Genomic DNA, 12,651 nt, shown 5'->3' with positions numbered 1-12,651 from the left:
AACAAAGCCCAGGGGCGGGGAACGAGCCACGGCCAGCCGGGGGCCGGCGGAACCGGCAGCACCCGGGGCCCGGCCTTGAGCTCTGCGCCTGCGCCCCCTCGGAGGCCCCGCCCAGGAAAGGGCCCGCCCTCCGGAGCCCCGCCCCTGGGCTCAGGAGCGCGCGGCCGCGCCTCCTCATGGCGGCCGCCGCAGTGTGTGGTATTTAGCGGGCGCGCGCGGCGGCCTCGAGGACGCGCGAAACGGCGGCGACGGCGGCGGCTGGGGGGAGCCGGGCGGCCGTGGCGGGGCGCGCTCTCGAGCGGTGGCGGCGGCGGCGGCCCAGCGAGTCCGGCGCTTGGCGCGGGCAGAGGAGTCGGCGCGGCCCGCGGCGGCGGGGCCCGGCGACGGAGCGCGTGTGAGCGGGACCGGGGTCCGAAGCGCGCTCTCCGCCCACAGGTAAGTAGGGCCCGGCCGGAGGGAGGAGCTGGTGGGCTTGGAGGAGGCTGGGCCCGCCATGGCGGTGCCGGCGGCGGCAGCCGGGACTCCCCGCAGGCAGCGCCGGACGCCTTTGTCTCGCTGCGCCCGCCCTGCCGTCCCCGCCGGGGTCCCCGCGCCTCCGTGGGGTCGCGGGCCGGGCCAGGGCGGCGCCCGCGTGCTGCCTTTGTTGTGGGCCGGGTGCGCGGCCAACATGGCGGAGGTCAGCGCGCGGCCCGCCCGCCTCGGCCTCCGCGCCCGCCGCCGGCCCGCGCGAGCAGCCGCCTCCCTTGTTGATGTCGTTGAGCGAGGCGCGTGCACGCCGGCCGGGCGGCTGCCGGGCGTTCCTGCCCCGCCGCTCCCGGCGCCGGTGCGCGCAGTGCGGGGCCTCCCAGCCCGGGGACGCCGGAGGGGTTGGAGACCCCCGGCCACGCCGCGCAGGCCGGGCCTCGGCGTCCCGGGAGGGGGCCGGGCTGTGACATTCAAGGCAGGTCCAGGGGTCGTGCTCCTCTGCTCGGTCGCCGGAGTCGCGGACGTGGACGTGGGGCGGGATCGCGGCGGACGAGCCTCCCCCCTTCTTGATGAGCAGCTGTCAAGGGTGCAGGGCAGGCTCCTGGGGGTGGGACCTCGGGAGCACGCCTGGCGGCTGCGTGACCTTGGGGAGAGCGGACCTGACCTCCCGTGCCCGGCTGCCTATCTGCAAAGTGGGCATCCTGGCCGCGCTCGGCTCCGTGCTGTCCCGGGGGCCAATGGGTGAGAGCCCGGTGCCTGGAGCCGGGCGGCGCCGCACTGAGCCCTCTGTGAACCCTTGGTGCGGACGCCTCGGTGAATGCAACCTGAGGGGTTCTCGTGGAAGTGTGTAGGTCAGAGTTTGTGAGATCACCTTGTAAATCAGGATTAACTGGGGTTTTCAGCCAGTTCCCTTCGTTGTTGAACTCCGAGTTGATCAGCTCTCTGAGATGACTTCATTTTGGAAATTGGTTTGAGATCTTGTCTGGCCTGGATTTAGAAAATAAAGTTGATTAAAATCGAGGTTTCCTTTTAGCAATTTTAGATTATAGGTCAGTCAGTTTACTTGCAAAGACTTTAGTTAACTAACTTGGAAGTGTCCTTAAATTGAGTGTTAGATATCTGTGGTGTCGCTGACAAGTTACTGGAGAGCAAAGTGTAAGGTGACAAATGTAGTTTGGTAATTTATTGGGGAGCTGTTGGTTTGAATTACAGCGGCGAGGATTTTGGTCAGATTCTGTTAGAACTTTGAGACTGATTTGTGGGATTCGTTGGTGGTTTTTTGAGTGTGCCCTGGCTTTCCCTGCGAACTCAACTGCTTCAGCCTCCCAAAGTGCTGGAATTACAACCGAACAGCCACCAGAGTGGGCCCTTACTGTAACTTTTGAGACTCAAAAGTGGATTGCATGAGTTCTACTTTTTTTTTTTTTTTTTTTTTGTGGAGAGTAAATAATGACACAAACATCCATTATTTGGAAGGCTTAGTTGCAATTCTGTCCAGGTTTTGTCCTACTTTGTCCAAAATTTTTATTTGGGTATACAATATATGCAGTTTAAATGACAGCTTTTGACTTATTTCCAGCATCATTTAGTAATGATTAGTAATATTTTCAGTTGAAATACAGTATAACAGATATGGTACCATTAGCTATTTACATTTGTTCCACAAAGTACAAGTTCAGAAACAAATGTAATTCAGTTTACATCTGCTCATTTACATCTTAATGTCTGTTCCCTCACAGCTTTGGGAAATTTCTTGGAAAATTACTGTAGAACTGTGTTTGCTTAACATCCATAATTAAAAGGAATATTATAATTAAAAGTAATAGAAGTTACAAAGGAATTATCTAATTGTCTGAATAATGAGAATAGGGTTTTATTTTCAGTGAGATGTTTTGAAAGCTAATCTTACATAATAAGGGTAACAAAGTAAGCTTAGTAACTTTGTAAAGTTTTAGCTGACTGCTTACACTGGTTTTAAAACATTTGATTTTTTTTTTTTCTGTTTTTGTCTTTTTGAGGCAGAGTTTCACTAGTAGTTCAGTGAACTCATATAGTACAAGGTAACCTCAAACGCAAGACAGTTTTCCTGCTTCAGACTCCAGAATGCTGGGATTACAGGCATGGGCCACCATGGCTGGTTGACTTACATAATTTTAAAGATGGAACATTTTATTTGCTTACGGAGACCCATTACAGATTTATTTTTGGTTATAAATTGTGAAATCACTGTATCCATCGTGTTAAAGGGACAGAATTTTTAGACGTTTAGTAAATCTTAACAAAGTCAATATGAAAAGTTCACCTCCTCCAACGAACCCAGGGAATGAGTTTTTCTTTACAATAAATATACTTAGTGATACTGTTTTTTTGTTGTTGTTGTTGATTTTTGCTTTTTGAGAGATGGTCTTGCTGGGTAGTTCATACGGGCTTTGAACCTTGTAGCCCTGGGTGACCTTCAACTGGAGGGAATCTTCCTGCCTCAGTCTCGAAAGTGCTGGACTTATAGGTGTGTGCCATCGCACCCAACTAAGTGGTTTCTGGCTAAATAGCTGTATTTCTAATGCATTTTAGGTGATTTGTTTTTCGGGGCTCTGGTTACTAGAACATCTGCTTAAGGGCCGGAACTGTGTGTTTTTAATTGCTGTATCCTTGGTGCTTAAGTGCTCTGTACAGGACATACCTGTTCCATGACTTGTTATCTGCACGCTGATGCCAGTCATCTCTCTGCTCGTTGTACTGTAGACCCCTACATTCTCATATCCAGTCCTTGTGTTATTTTTTGTTTTTTGAGACAGAATCTCACTATGTATCTCAGGCAGGCCTGGAACTTACTGTGTGGCCCAGACTGGCCAGGAACTCAAGGGCGATCTCCTGCTCGGCTTCTCAGTGCTGAGGCCATCTGCCCAGCTTCCATAGACTTGACTGCTAAGAGTAGCTTTAGGTTCACAGTAAAATTGAAGGTACACAAGTTTGTCACTGAGCCTCTACCCCATGCATGCTTGGTCTACCTTATTCTTTACCAGAGTGCTACTTGTTAGTAAACCCACACCTGACACATCATTATCGGTTATTAGGAGTCATTCTTGGTATTGTATGTTTTATGGATTTGGCAGAATATAACGACACACATGAACATGCTAATGGTCGTACTGCCCTAAACATTCTCTGGGCTGTTTTCCCTGCCCCCAGTCACTGATCTTGTTACTGTCACCATGGCTTGAGCGGGAAGAGTATCATAGTGTTGGAATTGTGGGCTTTCCAGATGCATTTCTTCCATCTGGCGATGGCTTTTCATGGTGAGAGAGTACATTTCTTTTTAGTGCTGAGCAGGGCTCCATCATCCTGGTGTACTGAGGTTGGTCTGTGTAGCTGCTCAGGAGCATCTTGGATGTTTCTGAGTTTTGGCAGTTAACCAGTGAAGCTGCTGTAAACACCCAGGCTTTTGTGTGGACCTAAGTTTCTAGCCCAGTTGAGTAATATGAGGGAGCGTAACAGTTGGATCATATAGTAAGTGTGTTTAATTTTGCAAGAAATTGCTGAACTTTTTTCCAAAATGATTACCATTTTGCATTCAGCAGTGCAAAGAATTCCTGTTGCTCCATATTCTAAGTGTCTGGTGTCGATACTCTGGATTCTTGTATAAGTATATACTGGCATCTTTCATTTCTCTGTAATATAGAACGTAGAGTATCTTTTTGAACATTACTGGTCATCTGTATATCTTTTTGAGGTGGTGTCTGTTATGGTCATTGCCCATTTTTAATAGTTGGTTATGTATTTACAAATTTATTTTGATTTTACTGTTTTTTGTTTCACATCTGTTGATTGATTGATTGGCTGATGGAGTCCTGGCTGGCCTCAAACTCTTGTCAATCCTCCTGTCTCAGCCTCTCTGCTCACATCTCTTTTACTTATTAATTTTTTTATCTTTTTGAGACGGGTCTCCCTATGCAGTTCAGGCTGGTTTTGAACTCACTTTGTAGCCCAGGAAGGCTGTGAATGCCAAACGACCCTCCTGCCTCAGCCTCATAATTGCTGGGGATTACAGGCATGTACCACTACGCCCGCATCATTTACATATTGGTTACACAGATTGCTGGGTTTCCATTCATACATGTTCATACCATACTTGGGTCAGTTCCACTCTCGCTTATATCCCCTTTGACCTACTCTCTTCCCTAGCTTTATGTTTTGGAGGGGCTTTGCGCATGTTTTGATCTTATCATGTGGTTAGATTCCTATGGACTTGAGAGTTCTGTGTATGTTTTGGTAACACTCCTTTATCAGATAAGTCTTTGGCAGATACTTTCTTCTGTTGTCTAGTTAGCTCAGAATTAGTCACACATTTACATTGTGTCCATCTCATATATCCTGTAAGTGATTTGCCTGTTTTTGGTCCCCACTGCTTTCAGTCATTTGTTTTGTTTAATGTTGTTTGTTTTGTGGTCCTGGGGATTAAACTTGTCATCCTCTTGCCTCAGCCCCCTAAAGATGTGGGATTATAGGCATATGCTACTACATCTGGCTTCCTTGCCCTCTCCTTTCGAGCGGGATTCTTTTATTCCTTAAACACTGTAAATATCTGCACATTGCTTCTGGTTGTATATACATTCCTGTCTGTGCAACCGTGAGCAGATTAGCCTTTCTAAACTCTCGTTTCTATCAGCACATTGTATTGCACGTGCTATCTGCCTGTGTGGGGCTGTGTGGACCTACATTGCATCAGTGTTCTAATGTATGGCCTCTCGTGTTTGTGACTTTTAAGATGCTTGAGAGAGAGACATTGCCTACTTTTGCATGTAAAACCACGTTGCCTGACTCATAGAAAATAATTGGAAAACTTAGTTGCAACTAAGTTACATCTCTAAATATTACCAGTTGCATTTTAGTGAGGAAAGAAAGTGGCAATTTGTGACAGTGCTGTGCAGGAGTCTAGATGTGGAGGCAGAGGGTGTGTAGAGCAAGACTGCTCTCTGAGGTGACCTCTGAGGGAAGGAAGAATATCTCAGACTGCAGGGACAGTGGGATATAAGTGAGAGGGGGAGGACCCACAGCGATCAAGTCTTGAGGTATCCAAGCTTGGAATGTGAATTTTATTTTATTTTATTTATTTTATTTTTCAGTACTGGGGATTGAACCCCCGACCGCCTGCTTGCAAGGCAGGTGCTTATGCCGCTGAGCTAAATCCCCAGCCCCGGAATGTGAATTTTAAGCATACTGGGAAACTGTGAGAAGTATTTAAGTACAGGGGACTATAGTCCACTGATTTTTAAAGATTGCTCTAGCTGATTGGATACTTAGTTGCTTAGAAAACCAGTGTTTCAGTGAGATAGTAGTTGGTTATGACCTGGATTAAAGTGTGACAGTGAAGAAGAAAAGTGAGTGGATTTGAGGTATATTTTGTACTCAGAATTACTAGGATTTTGGATGGATTAGATGTGAGGGGTGAGAGAAGGAAAGAGTTAGATTTCTGCCTAGAAATCTGCCTGTGGATCCTGGTACAGTTTACCAAGATAAAGAAGACTGGATTCAGAGTTGTTAGGTTGGGTTTGAGATGTCTGAGGTGTCTGAATAATCCAGTGAGGTGTAAGGAGAACAGGGGCTGAGAGGACACAGAAACCAGATGGAAGGTGCTAGTGCACGTTTCTGTGGTAGGGAAAGGAGAGCGATGAATGCAGGGAGGTCCCTGCTCCAGCAAGAGGGAGGTGGCTAGGTTGCCGGTGTGACCATTTGCTTTGGGGGCCTCCGTTGTCTTTCCTAAAGGGAACAGAAGTGGAACCACAGAGGAGAGCATTCAGTTAGACAGCGAAGCCAGGTACAGGTGTTCACACCCCATGTGCACATCCCGGTGAACTGTTGGAGATGGAGCACATTATTGTAACCATTGCCCCAGCTTAGGGAGCAGAACAAGAAGCTTCCTTTGTTCCCCATCTGTTATTTCCTTCCCTTTCCTCACCCAGGAAACTAGACAGGTCTTACCTGGAACCTCCCAAGTACTGGATTATAGGTGTGTGCCACCATGCCCAGCTTTACATTTTTTTTTTAAATTAAGTTTATGGGTATACTTGAAGTATGCATAATGATCACATTCATTGTAGGGAATTTGTTCCCGTACATGATATAAGTTGATTGTTTTTTTCCCCTTTCCCCTCCCCCCTCCCTAGTTCCTCTTCCCATTTGAATTTTTTTTTCTTATTTCATAATATCTATTACACATTTTGGTCCTTATTTACACTTTCAAAGACCGAAGGTTACGTGAATAATTGCTCTAACTAAATGAAGTTGATTTGTTAGAAACTTGCTAGTTTCCCTGCTATGCATGGGAGCTGTTGCTCCTTTGCAGTTGGCTAATGGTCTGATTTGATAGGTAATTTAAATGCTAAAGCCTTGGGGTTTTTTTTTTTTTTTTTGCAGTACTGTGGATTGAACTCACTTACGACCTCCCGCTTGCCAGGCAGATGCTTATGCCACTGAGCTAAATCCTGGCCCTGTTTTTGGTTTTTGAAACAGGATCTCACTATGTTGTTTAGGTTGGTCTTGAACTACTATGTAGCCCACGCAATCCTCCTGTCTCAGCCTCTTCAGTGTTGGAATTACAGGTGTGTGCCAGCAAGCCCAGTTTAAGTGATAAATTTAACAGTTTTAAAACAAATAAAATAACATGTCTGTATGAAATAAAAATTTGGGTGAATAGAATGATTCTTAATATTTTCTATTAATATCCATTATTTGAGGTATTTTAAGGGAAATAGAGTAAGAAAAAGGCCTATTTCTGTGTTTCATTTTTCTTTATTTTGGTATTGGGAATTAACTCAGGACCTTGTGCTTGCTGGGCAGGCACTATGCTGCTGAGCTGTATCCCTGGCCTGGTTTTTGTATTTTGAAATGGGAACTCAGTATGTAGTTTAGGTTAGCTTTGAATTCACTATGTAGTACAAACTAGCCTCAAGTCTCCCAAGTGCTATGGTTACAGTCCTTAGTTTGCATTAAATTTTAAATGTAATTTAAAAAATTATCAAAGTAGCCCCTTGAAGAATTTGAGAAATAAAGTGTGCTTACTTCCCCCTTGATGACTCAAAATCTGATTTTTTTTCCCCAACAGGTTAAGAGCAGAAATATTTATTGAGAGAAAGAAAGCTTCTGTCTGAGAGAGAGAGAGACAGAAGGGGTCCCAAGTGGGTTGCCCTAATTTGTTTCTTTTTTGGAGCAGAATATATTTATTGAGAGAAAGAAAGCTTCTGTCTGAGAGAGACAGAAAGGGTCCCAAGCAGGTTGCCTCAAAAGCTGATTTTTGAAAAGTAGCCATTGTGGACATTTTTGTGATCTGTGTTTCACACTTTTAAAAGTTAGTTATAGGTATTTTAAGGTTACTTTCATTGATCTGATTTAGATCATGTAGGTATTTGCCCCACAAAATGATTGCCATCCGTTTGTTAGTCACTGTGTTTGGACTGCGTAGTTCCAAATGAAGAGGTCTGTGCCTTGCAGCCTTAAAACTTCGTGTGCTTGTAGTTCAGTGGTCCCACCTGGGTGGCTTGTGTCTCAGACTTGATCTTAGTTCTTTTCTAATCCAGCACTTTAAACATGTCCTGAAATTTGGATGCGTGTTTACTTTCCTTACTGCATGGAATGTGTGTGTGTGCAGATGTATAAGTGTATTGAGGAGCACATCTATTTACATTTCCCTTTTGCTGTGAATGGGCTTGTAGCATACTGTAGATGCTGTGGTTTGCTTTCTGTCCCTTCCATTCAACCTCCACCTTAGCCTTCGTTGAAATCACATCTTGCACCTTGCATACCTACAGACCTTCTTCCTGAGCTCCATGCCCATTCCTTCCACCCATTTAAGCAGTTGATTGTTACATGTTAATGAGTACAGATGCCCCTTACTACAAAACAAAAGAGGCATAGGGTTCGCTTGTCTAGAAAGCCCTTCTGGACTATGTCTTGATCCAAGAAAACCCATATTTGTAATCCTATGGAAAAGTTACTGGAATTCTAGTAAGTTAATTCTAATTTACCATGTCCAGTGCAACACATGGTGAGAATAAAGACACTAAGGCCTATCTGTAGTTGTGGGGAGCCAAGGGGATCCTAAATGCAGCTAAAACAGTGGCTAACCAGAACAAAGGCCTCTACCCAGGGCTGAACCTGGTTTTATTAATTTGGGAAGAGGGGAATGGCTCAGGGATGAGTGACTGTGAGTATCCTGGGACCTGGGCTAGGTACAGAGGCCTGAGATCACCTCTGCAGTATGCAGAGAGAGAGATGCAAAAAGAGTAATCTGCGTGTCAGGGATTGGGGTGGCTTCTAGTATATTGGGGTCAGTGCTTCAGTTTGATGTGTAATCCACGCCCTGAGAAATCATAGCCACTTTTCTTAAGGTGCGTTCTCAGCTGACAGCGTGGCTTCACTCAGCCCAGCCTACACTGTTCCTTGGGAGTTGTAGGTGGAACATCGCCCACCTGCCCCCTTGCTGCCTTGCTTCAAAGGCTGTGTCAGCTAGATCTGTCTGCATTGCTTAAAGCCAGTGGAAGGGATAAGGAAATGCCCAGGCCTGTGCCTATCAGTACATGGAGGTAGGGCCAAGTGCTCTTGTCTTAGGAAGAGCCACACTCCTGTATGAACCATTATGTAACACTGTCTTAAAATAGAGCTGTCTTTGGTCTCTGCATTACAGACAGAGGTGCTGTAAGGTGTTCGTACTCCCGTGTGCCTGCCACAGAGCGCATGAGTTGGATGAGACACTTGGAAGAGGTACTGCTGTTCAGAGGAGGGTGCACATTGATACATACTGCCAACCCAAGAGCAGGCCTCCACCACAGACACTGCCAGCTGGAGAAGGGTCCCTCTTTCTTCTCTTTCTCTCTCTCTTTTTTTTTGGGGGGTGGGGTGGGGATAGGGTCTTGCTACGCAGTTCACGATGGCCTTGAACTCACTTTGTAGTCCAAGCTAGGTCTCTAGCTTGGCAGCAGTCCTCCTGCCTCAGTCTCCCAAGTGCTGGGATTACAGGCCTGTGCCACAGTTGTACTTTGTAAAGATTCAGAATCAAATCTTTGAAAACAAACTAATATGTGTCATTTCTTTACCAAGGCACACAGTCAGTGATGTTTCGCATATGAAATTTTTGAACTTTTTCTAAAGTTTTATATATAATTTTGAATCAGATAGTTTTGTGATTTTTTTTTTTAAAGAGAACAAAACCAAACAAAATAAAACAGAATAAAGCCAATTAAAACAAAACGTGAAAGTGATGCAGGACCTCAAAACAGGATAATAGGAAATCAACCATTGCTACCATAATGCCTGTTACCTTCAAAATTGCTGCCCTTACCATCAGGCACAAGAAAATCAAAGACAGAACAGAATAAAGCCAGTCAAAACAAAACATTGAGTAAAATAGTAAAAAACAGCAAAACAAAACAGTGAGAACATTATTAAATTTCAAAACAAGACAGAAGAAACTCCTTTATAGTTGCTAGACTGTATATTGTTATCCTCTAAATAGATCTTCAGACTACTGGCTTTAGGCCTGTAAAGTCAATCCAACATTACAAGGATTAAGTTGTTCTTGTACTTCAGTTGCTATCACCGCAGTCTGTGTTCCTCTGAGTTAACCTGTGGCTTTGCTGGAATGGTTGCAGGGGGCTGGGGATTTAGCTCAGCAGCATAAGCGCCTGCCTTGCAAGTGTGTGGTCGTGAGTTTGATCCCCAGTACTGATAAAAAAGAAAAAGACAAAAAAAAAAAAAATCCAGTCATACGGAATGGTTGCAGGGTGGGAAGGTGTGTTCTGTTTCTCCTCCTCGCCCACAGTCACAGCTAGCTCACGGAAAGGGCCTATAAAATTTTTAAAAAGAAAATTTCCCTGCTCCTATTCCTTTCCAGGTGTGTTTTTCAGAAGCAACTATTTTTACCTATTTCAGCTGATTATTTTTGCATTTATCTTCTTTGCTGCTAAATAACATGCTTCTGTTAATACATCTAGATTTCAGGTCCAGGCTTCCTTTATTGATTACCCATTGTGGATTTAACTCTGCTTACTTCTTACGTGTGATCCCCTTTCCTGTGGTCTCCATCTTAGTAGCATCATAATTTTGTGTTTGCAATTTTATGAGTAAAAGTTATTAGTAATCTGAGCCATGTAGTAAAAGGAGTGCCTTTTTCACTGAACTACTTAATACGTATTTTTCAGAGCTAAAAGCTTTTGCTTTTGTTATCCTTTCTCCCACCCTCTTTTCCTTTCCTGTCCCTTCCATCCTTTCCCTCCCTCCGTCCCTCTCTTCCTTTCCTGTGTGCTGGCTGTTGACCCTGTCTTGCATTCCTTGTTCTCAGCCTAAATGGAGTTCCTTGCAGATCTTAGGTTGTCTGCCAGCATGAAGCAATGGTTACTCTCAGTATTCCCTTTGCCTTTCTCCCGAGTTTATTAGTCTTCTGTTTATTGTAATCTCTGTTCTCCTTCTTGGTCTGTTCTCTGGCATTTGAAGAGCCAGTTCACCATCAGCTTCACAAGAACATTTCTAGGGGAGGTTAATGTTTTGAAATGTTGCATTATTATTTTGTCCTAACACTTTTAGGTTAATTAGATTGGATATAGAATTTTATTTATTCTATTTTTATTTTCTTTTCATATAAATATATATTATATATATTTGGAGGTACAGAATTTTAGAATGATAATTGTTTTCTTTGAGAATTTGTAAACGTATTGCTGTATGATTTTCTAACTTTGGATATTGAGGTTCAAAAGTCCAAAGCTCTTTTGCTTTCTATTTATTCATCCAATATTTATTGAGCTTGTACTGTGTGCCAGGCATGAAGTGTTTGGAATACATCACCCAGCCAGCCCAAAACCCCTTCTTTGCATCTAAATATCATGCAGGGAAATCTTCAGCCACAAACATAACTAATAGGAAATTGTGTAGCCTGTGAGCAGGTAGTAAAAGGGAAGCAGTAGAGATGGCTATGAAGTGGGGATAAGAAGGGTGGGGGAAGAGGTAGGGGGTGCAGAGACTGAGGAGTGTGTGTGTGTTGAAGGGTCATCAGGCAGGACACAGGCTGCATTTTAAAGGAGGAACAAGGAGATGTGTGCAGACATTTGAAGGCATTGAGGGAATTGACTGTGTTGATATTCAGGAGAAAAGTACCGTGAAGCTGAAAGCACACCCCAGCATTGTCGTGGGATGAGAAGGGCAGCAGTATTGGGTGAAGACTACGGTGGGAGATGAAGCAGTGCATTAGGAGCACGTGCCGTAGTGTGTAGGCCCTTACGGACAGTTTGTGAGGTTGTAGCCTTTCCTGCTACTGGGTAGCTAGTGGAGGACACAGAGCAGAAGAATTGCCTAATGTGACAAATTGGAGTTGAATCTGATTGCTGCACTCAGCATATTAGGGAGTGAGGGCACGAGGCAACATGACAACAGGGAGGTTGGTGAGGAGGCTATGTCATATCAGATGCCCCTGGTGTTTTAGATGAGGGCCATGAAAGGAGCTGGGAGGAGTTGAGACCTTTGCCCTGAGTAACTGGAAGGGTGGAGTCACAGTCCACTGAAGGGGGAAGCTAGGCTTGGGCAGAGTTCTTGGTACATGTTGAAGAATTTGCTTTGGCCATACCCACTGGGGATATCTGGGAGGCAGCTAGGTGCAAGTCTGAAGTTCAGGACAGAACTGAGGGGTGTGTATGTGTGTGATAATCTGAGCTGGAGTTACACATTTAAAATTCTTGACATACTGAGAGAATTTAAAACTAGAAGACTGGGTGGCATCATTAGCATCACCAGTCTACCTATGAACAATGGACCATGGGCAATTCCCAGTTTCAAGAGTTTGGGGACAAAATCAGGGTCCAGGGAGATGAGGAGAACTAATAAAATAGGAAACCAAGATATGCAAAGTTAGTGAACAAAGCTTATCAGGCAGGAGCCCCTGAACCACTCACTTTGAGATGCTGTCAAATAGTCGAAAACTTTGTCTTGAAGGGTGGAAGGTTGGGAAATCAGCTGGATCCAGGTTCTTTGGCATGCAGCATGCCTAAATCCCATTTTCTGTTACCAACTAACAAGTGGATTTAGATGATTCAAAATGTGCTAATGAAACAGGGTAAAACATTACATTAAAAATTTTTGTATTGGGGCTGGGGATTTAGCTCAGCGGCATAAGCGCCTGCCTTGCAAGCAGGCATTCGTGAG

At 45.0% G+C, this 12,651-nt stretch overlaps 1 protein-coding gene across 2 annotated transcripts in view; it reads left to right on the top strand.

The window, feature by feature from the left end:
- Positions 1 to 294: 294 nt before the first annotated feature.
- Siah1 (siah E3 ubiquitin protein ligase 1) overlaps positions 295 to 12,651 on the top strand; it is a 31,156-nt gene continuing 18,799 nt past the window's right edge. The window contains exon 1 of one of the 2 annotated variants that reach the window (XM_063249333.1): positions 295 to 435. The gene's annotated coding sequence lies outside the window, so the exon portion shown is untranslated. Of the gene's footprint in view, positions 436 to 805; positions 941 to 12,651 lie in introns of those variants that run through there. The other variant, XM_013151980.3, reaches the window with a different exon arrangement.

Source organism: Cavia porcellus, unplaced genomic scaffold (assembly GCF_034190915.1).
Source record: "Cavia porcellus strain 051 isolate PalLab524CR breed Dunkin Hartley unplaced genomic scaffold, mCavPor4.1 scaffold_5, whole genome shotgun sequence".
NCBI lineage: Eukaryota > Metazoa > Chordata > Mammalia > Rodentia > Caviidae > Cavia > Cavia porcellus.
This window is presented reverse-complemented; position numbering and strand designations above follow the sequence as displayed.